Raw genomic sequence first — 9,039 nt, forward strand, 5'->3', positions numbered from 1 at the left:
CTTTGATTTGGTGCAAAGAGGGTTGGTTTATCTTCGAAATTGTGTCGATCCAACTGCTTGTTCAGCGGGCTTTCAACCATGAATTATTTTTTATTGAGATCTCCCCTCCCCCCACCCCCCCCCCCCCAAAAAAAAAACAAAAAAAAAACAAAAAAGGGGAGGGAGTATCTCTTGTTAGTTCTTGCTTTATCAAGCAAGAACTGGTTGCAAGGAAATAAGCAAAGGGAACTGAAATCAAATTCAAACCAAAATACAAACTTATATAAGCATTAGCAAACATGATGTGTAGCCAACTCTAAAACATTCCAAATCTTGGTATTAAACTTTACAATATTTTGCAACCAAATTCTTCTTCGGTTTTAAGAATGAACATAAAGATTCCATCTGAAAAGTATGGTTACAAAAGTTTTTTCATTTTCTTTTGATAACCGATTATTTCACTTTTTTACACTTTCTTTTCCTTTATTTGCAACCATACAGAGGCAAAGGGGAGAAAAACAGAGATGGACGTAGCTTGTGGAAATCTTATATCTAAGGCCATAATTGCAAATAAAAGCATACAAAGCAATTCCAACAGCCTTTCTACAGAACTTCAGCCTTGTTCTATTGGAGATACTAGAAGATCCTGCAAATCACATGTTCCACATGTGATAATACAGCTTTTAGATTGATAGAATTCTACAACTATTAGATTGATAGACTGCCTGATTTTATTCTTTCATTCATTATTCTTTCCATATTCCTTTGATTTGATTTTCTTACCTTGTATAGATTCATTCTATCTTGTATAAATGTAAAGTCATATCAATGAAACAAGTAAGCAATTCACACAATCTAATTCCAAGTTTAACATGGTATCAGCCTAATCCGATCCTCTCACCAGTCATCTCCTACATCATCTTCTTCTTCCTCATTTCATCTCCATGGATCCCACTGAGGCTGCTGCCCAAGCTGCCGCCGAGGCTGCTGCTGCCCAGGCCACTGCTCAGGCTGCCTCCTTGCAAACCACTGATTTGGATGGGTCCTCCCCATTCTTTATCCACCACTCTGACAACCCCAGTGCTGTGCTGGTTACCCAACCTCTGAAGGGCGACAATTACCCCACCTGGAGCCACGCCATGCGCATGGCTCTTGAGGCCAAACATAAGTTGGGTTTTATTGATGGTTCTATTCCTCAACCTGATGCAACCTACCCAAAGTTTCTTCTCTGGAAGCGTTGCAACAGCATGGTCCTTTTATGGATCGCAAATTCTCTGGACACCGACATTGCACACAGTGTCCTTTATGCCTCTTCTACCCATGAGGTTTGGGTCGACCTTCTAGATCGCTTCTCTCAAAAGAATGCCCCATGCATCTTTGAGATCCGTCGTGCCATTTCCAACCATCGCCAAGGCACGTCCTCCTTGGCCACTTACTACACACTTCTCAAAGGTTTTTGGAATGAGCTTGCGTCCTATGACTCTGATCCAGCATGCACCTGCAGTGTTCTTTAACACCATTCTGAACTACTTCAGCGCGATCACCTTCTTGAATTTTTGATGGGTCTTAATGATTCATACACTTCGATCCACAGCCAGCTACTTTTGATGGACCCGCTGCCTTCCATCAACCATGCATATTCTCTATTGCTCCAAGAAGAACGCCAATGCTCCATACTGGCGGCACCTGAACCATCTCTTACTCAATCAGCCCTTGCTGCACAGGGCCGTCCCAACAATAAATCTGGCCACCCTAAACCTCATTACCACTGTGACTTTTTGTGGTCTTGATGGTCACTCTGAGTCCCGTTGCTTCAAGAAACATGGGTACCCACCGAAGAACTCTTCTAAGGCTGCCGCGCCTACTACATCCAACCCAGTTCGCTCTCTGCAGGCCTCCATGGTCAATGTTCCTGCTATGCCTGCTCCTACCTTCACCACGAATCAGTATAATCAGATCCTTGCACTTATTCAATCTGGTAATATGACTCCCTTGGCCAATGCCGCAGGTAATATTGCCCATTCTAATATTTGGATTATCGATTCGGGGGCCACCCACCATATGGCATCTGATTTCTCTCTTTTTCAGTCACACACCATCAAGCCTTATTCCTCTCCGATCACCTTGCCCATTGGGCATCGTGCTTCGGTCACCCATATTGGCACTTGTCTTCCCGTTCCTACATTGCCATTACAAAATGTTCTTTTTGTTCCCTCTTTTAATTTTAATCTCATCTCTGTCAAACAACTTGTTCAATCACTTAATTGTTCAGCCATATTCACTTCTACTCATTATTTTTTCCAAGACCTACAAACGAAGGAGATGATTGGACTGGGTAAGGCTCATGGAGGTCTATACATCTTGGATGACGCAAATACCCCACCCCTTGCCGCTTTTACCACTTCCCCAACCCCAAGTCTTTGGCATTATCGCCTTGGACACCCCTCAAACGATGTTTTTCAGCTTTTAAATAACATTGCCCCTAAAATAAGTATATCCAATAAACATGTTTGTCCTATTTGCCCTTTAGCTAAGCAGACCCGTTTACCTTTTCCAAGGAGTGTGATCTCATTGATTAAATGTTTTGACTCAATACATTGCGATATTTGGGGGCCATACGTTGTTCCCGCCCGATGTGGTGCACGTTTTTTCTCACCATTGTCGATGATTTCTCTAGGTGCACTTGGTTTTACTTACTAAACCATAAGTCTGATGCTTGGCCACAATTGCAGAATTTTTTCTCAATGATACACACCCAACTTGGGAGCCAAATAAAACAGATCCGATCCGACAATGGTCGGGAATTTTTTAACCATGCTTCCCACCAATTTTTCAACACCCATGGAGTTATCCATAAACATAGTTGCGTTGACACCCCTCAACAAAATGGGGTTGTCGAACGCAAACATCGCCACCTCCTCAATGTTGCTAGGGCCCTCTCTTTTCAAGCCCACCTCCCACCGGAATTTTGGGGTGACTGCATCCTCACCGCCACACATCTTATTAACCGCTTACCCACAAAAGTTTTACACCACAAATCACCCATTTAGGTCCTCACCAACAAACCACCAGTTTACAATCACCTTCGCACCTTTGGGTGCCTTTGCTATCGCCACACCCACAATTCGATCAAAAATAAATTTGATCCACGAGCCTCTCCAGGTGTTTTTATTGGTTACCCATATGCTCAGAAGGGCTACAAGGTCTATGACCTCGCCACCCGCAAAATATTTGTCAGTCGTGAGATCACATTCCATGAAGCCATTTTCCCATTTCATACTAACTCTACCCATTCCGACCCCCGCAGCCTTCCCTTACTAGTGATGGATTCCACCACTGATTACCCAATACCCATGCCATCACCCACACCGCCGGTTCCCAATCCTCCACCTGCACCTGTTGCACCAGTTCCCCAACCCAATCCAGACCTCATTCCACCTGTCCCCCCACCACCCGAACCCACTCTACCTCCAGTAAATCCGCCACCCACGCCCCCTCCACCTCCCATAATCCCTCTTAGACACTCCCTAAGAACCCCACAACAGCCCTTGCGTCTCAAGGACTACCAGTGTTCAGTCACTACCCACCCTTCGTTTCCTTCCGCTGCAGGTACTCTCTCTCCCAACGTTTCTCTCATTTCTTATCATATGCTCTCACCCTCTCATTTCCAGTTTATCAGGTCACTCTCGGCCATCAAGGAGCCAACTAGTTTTTCAAAGGCTTCTCTATCCCCAGATTGAAAGGAGGCAATGCAGGCTGAGATCAAGGCTCTTAAGCTTAATGACACATGGACTTTGGTACCTCTACCCTCCCATGCAAAACCCATTGGTTGCAAATGGGTGTACAAGATCAAGAGGAAGGCGGATGGTACCATTGAGCGTTACAAAGCCCGCTTGGTCGCTAAGGGTTACACACAGACTGAGGGCATCAATTACCATGAAACATTCGCCCCAGTTGCAAAACTCATCACTGTTCGCACATTAATGGCTATTGCAGCTGTTCACCAATGGCTCCTCTCACATCTCGATGTACAAAACGCCTTCTTACAGGGCGACTTAGACAGAGAAGTTTATATGAAACTACCACCGGGTTACCAGGGACAGGGGGAGAACACTGTTTGTCGGCTCAATCGTTCTTTATATGGCCTCAAACAGGCTTCCCTGCAGTGGTTCACAAAGTTCTCCACGGCACTTATCTGCCTAGGTTTCACTCAATCCAAGGCTGATTACTCTTTATTTTTTCAAGGTCGTGATGCATCTGCTATCTATATTCTGGTGTACGTTGATGACATCCTTATCACTGGCCCAAACACCAGTGCCATTACTACCCTCAAAGTAACCTTGCATCAACAATTTTGCCTCAAGGACCTTGGCCCAGTCAAGTACTTTCTAGGCCTTGAGGTGGCCCGGTCTCACCATGGCATATTTCTAAATCAGGGACAATACACCTTGGACATCCTTTCGGATATGAATTTTACAGAGGCCCGACGCACAGCTTTCCCTATGGAATAGCACCTCAAATTATCTACATCCGAGGGTGAGTAACTCGCTGATGCAAGTCCATACCGCCGCCTGATTGGTCGGCTGATTTATCTCACTATCACACGGCCTGACATAGTTCACAGTGTTACACTATTGAGCCAATTCATGCATCAGCCCCACCAACCCCACATGGACGCTGCGACTAGGCTTCTTCGGTACTTGCACAGCACAACCGGACAGGGCATCTTACTCTCCGCTTCTAGCGCTCTCACATTACTTGCTTATTGTGACTGGGCTAGTTGCCCTGAGACCAGACGCTCCACCAGTGGCTATTGCATCTTTCTTGGCTCCAGCCCGATCTCTTGGAAGTCCAAGAAACAGCAGAAGGTTTCCCGCTCCTCCGCTGAAGCTGAATATCGTTCCATGATTGTCACCACTTGCGAGCTTATTTGGTTGACTACTCTTCTAAAGGACTTGGGCATTGTCCGGACCCAACCCATACCTTTATACTGCAACAACCAGGCCGCCCTTCACATTGCAGCTAATCCTGTGTTCCATGAGCATACCAAACACATCGAGATTGACTGCCATATCGTTCGCGATCACATCAACAACGGTCTGCTACGTCCGACTTATGTCCCTAGTTCTAATCAGATTGCGGATATTTTCACAAAGGCCCTGGGTGCTACTCTATTCACCACTTTGAAGGCCAAGTTGGGTGTTCTCAACATTCACAGCCTAACTTGAGGGGGAGTATTGGAAATACTAGAAGATCCCGCAAAGCACATGTTCCACAAGTGATAATACAGCTTTTAGATTGATAGAGTTCTACAGCTATTAGATTGATAGACTCCCTGATTTTATTCTTTCATTCATTATTCTTTCCATATTCTTTTGATTTGATTTTCTTACCTTGTATAGATTCATTCTATCTTGTATAAATGTACAGTCATATCAATGAAACAAGTAAGCAATTCACACAATCTGATTCCAAGTTTAACATGTTCCATTGCATGATCACAATTGCAGGCAGTTTCTTAGCTCAACTTTGCACTTATGAGTCCTTCAACTGACCCAACCAATGCAATCAGAGATACAAGCAAGCAGACAATGCTGAATGACTGAAGAATAATCCAATTTCTTGTCCAAGGTTCAATCTTCCTCTGAACAAAATACATCTGCACAGGGAAATATATGGTCAAGGGCCAAAAGTTCAGGGCACCCAAGACTCCCAAAACCTGGTTGAAGTAGGGGAAGAGCATCGCAAGTCCTGTAGATGATAGAACATAACAGGTTCTAAAGCACAACCTAAGAAGATTAATCCTGAGAACTGGCAATAGTGGGAGTTTGATGGGGTAGGAATTATTCACAAACCCATTGTTGGGGAACTTCTCTGCACACCACTTTTTAACAACTGCAAACACTGGCTGACTGTATACCTATAGGAAGAAAAGCAAACAAAACAAATTTATCACTTTATCATCAGAGCTAAATATATGAGCTACTCCCAACTTTAAAGACAGTTAAAAACTGCAAAACTTCAGGATACCTATGAATGTATAGCTATGATATATGAACTACATCCACTCTTTCTACAGTATTACAACTGATGCTGCAGTTCTTCTGACCGCAATTTATAGCAACATTTTTTACAATAATAGCTGTAGAAAGTTTGCTGCCACTGGAAGAAAGATATTACCTGATATCCTCCCACTAGATGAAGAACTATGCAAGCATTTGCAAAGTCAATTAGCCAATATGGCTCGTAGAATCCAAAACCCGTTAAGAGATTCCCAGGTGTCTGGTCCCCAAAGGCTGCAGAGCCAAAACAGCCACAGCAGAGATAGAAGAAGGTGGTAACAAGTATCGCAGTCATTGATGCTTTCTTCATTGTCTGGTTCTCAGGCGGAGGAGACCTCAGTGTGTCCTTCAATCTCGCAATTTTTTTTTATTCATTGTTAGATTCCTTACAGAATTTACAAATTAAATTTCTCAAGCCAACCCCATTTTGTTGGGATGGGGCTGAGTTGTTTGTTTTTTTACAAACTATATTTTTCAACTAATGAGTTAACCTTAAACATCTTTTGTTAATTCAAAAGGAAACAAGCCTAACCTGTATCTCGATAAGAATTATGGAGTATGGGTATGCAAAAGCAATGTCTCCAAGTGCTTGAGAGACTTTCCATACTTTTTGAGCTATTGTAGATGTGTGCACTCCAGAGATTCTCCCCTTAACCCTTCTGTTTCCTGTAATTAGAAAGGACAGAAACTGAATTAAAAAACCAATAGTGAGAACCATGTTAACTATGAAAAAGGATGATGGTGATGATACCACCATACAGCTGGTGTAGAAATTTTATCCAATTATCAGTGATATTCCCCCCGCCCCCCCCCCCCCCACCCCAAACAAAAAAAAGAAAAGAAATCACACACACACAAGTCAGAGAGAGATATCTTATTTTGCCTATCAATTGATGGACACAATGATAGAAGACTTCAGTTCCTTTGTTTAACTATAGATTAACCTTTTGACAAGAAAACTATGGTCTACCATACTCCAGTCACCCAATTTTGTCACACATCCATACAGGTGACTATGGTGAACAAAGTAAGAAATCCATGCCAAAAGAAAACACATACCTATTACTTTGGCAAAGCCAAGTGCAAATCCAATGGAAGCGTAGGAGAAGGGCATGATTGATGCAAGAATAGAGAGCCATTGCATGTTACTAAAATCAGGTATCTGAGAACAGACAATCTGAATAGCTCCAAACAACAGCATACAAAAACTATCTCCATATGTACATGGAGCCTGGTGTCATTTATGGAAACAATTTGATCTCTGAATAGCTCTGTAGTAACCCAACAAAGGAAAAAAGAAATTAAATATAAAAATTAAAATCAGTCGAAGCTAGTGAGAAAACAATAAGAGCACAGGTTTTGCTATAGACCATTACTATAGTAGATTTTATTGTCTCATGGTGAAGAAGCATTCCGGTAACTTCACAAACATGCCAACTATTTTAGATTACTGATGTTAGTCAGAATCAAGTATACAAAACATGGGTTTCACCAAGAGAAGTACCTCATACTGGTGGAAGTGGTAATTACATAAGCAATACCAAATCCATTCATGCTCAGAATTTGAAGAAAGCCACATATCCAAGTCTGCTTTCTACCTGAACTTGCACTAAAAAAATCAAGAGACTGGGGAAAAAAAAAAAGAAGGAAATAACCTAAAAGACAAGAATCCTACCAGGAAGGTTAGTTTGATTCCAGAAAGAGGAAAAAATGAGAAGAAAAAGGTTGGTTTCTTACTACCAAGGTAGGTTTTAACAGCATCCATGTAAGAGTGGTGTCTTGCTCCAGTTACAGGATCAGGGTATCTGTAACAATCTGAGAGGAGAAAAGAAGAAACATAGCTAGGTGACCATGACAAAACAAACCATGGAAATTGGGCCTGCGATCCATCCTAACTGTGCAACACTCCATGCTATGGATAGAACTCCCGATCCAATAACCGCAGTAAGTATATGAGCAATAGCCGTCCATAACGTTCCTGTTAGAAGTTGATATTTCCCGCCCCAGAGGCTCTAAAATCAGGATTCAATTGCAGATTAAATAAAAATAAACCAAGAAAATATAACCAGTCTTTAGTTAGTTTTACCAGTTCTTATTTGATGCCCATCGTCATTGCAGGAACCATTAGGTAGTTCAAGAGAGGATAGGACTGCCATTTTTTCCCAATTCAGAGTAGGCAATATGGTGCACTAGCTTGTGGTTGTGAACTGGATATAAAAGACCTAAGACCAAAGTAATTGGCTGGGGAGAGATGAATATTGTAGTAGACAGAATTTTGAACTTTCGCCAAAAAGCTAAGTTGTAGGGATCCCAACATTCACTTCACTCATCCAAAAAATGACTAACTGCAGCCCTGCATCAGCACAGGAATCATCAGATCAGCTTAACAAGAACCCCAAACCTCTATTATCAAGATTGGTTATCATTCTTAAGGGGGAGATTATGTATTATTGTAGCCCTTTGATTTGGATAAAAGCTTTGAGTGTACCATTATAAGAACTGCACAAAAATAAAAAAAACTGGTTTTTGAGATTACATTAAATGATTCAAATTCTCATTGACTTACTTTCATACCTTGAAAGTTAAGTCAAATAAAACTAGACCTTGAGATGCTTCTTCCTCCTTTATTCTGGACGTGGTCGGAAAAGAATGGACAGCTATGAAAGTAAATTTCTTTGGAACTTATTGGCCATAAGTGCTGTATTTTTATAAGACATATCTACCAAAAGAAAGATTCCCTACTGAAATTTCTTTCTTTTTCCAACAGAGTGCGTTTGGGGGGAAAGGAGGTTGATAAAACAACTAGCAAATCAACCAACATAGCTGGGCATCTCTTTTCCTTTGGCATTCTGTAGTTCTTGAGGCTTTTCTACGAAATAGGAGGAGGGAAAAGAAGCAACAACCATGTAGATGTTGGTGATAACACAGATGGAAGGGCATCAAACGAAATCAAATTAGAAATAAGGGAAACCAAAATAAATAAAAGTGATCCTGTGTA

At 42.1% G+C, this 9,039-nt stretch overlaps 1 pseudogene; it reads right to left on the minus strand.

Annotated features, from left to right (window-relative positions):
* Nucleotides 1-509: 509 nt before the first annotated feature.
* On the minus strand, nt 510-8,382 carry LOC122651511 (annotated as a pseudogene).
* Nucleotides 8,383-9,039: the final 657 nt, after the last annotated feature.

Source organism: Telopea speciosissima, chromosome 2 (genome assembly GCF_018873765.1).
Source record: "Telopea speciosissima isolate NSW1024214 ecotype Mountain lineage chromosome 2, Tspe_v1, whole genome shotgun sequence".
In the NCBI taxonomy this organism is placed as follows: domain Eukaryota; kingdom Viridiplantae; phylum Streptophyta; class Magnoliopsida; order Proteales; family Proteaceae; genus Telopea; species Telopea speciosissima.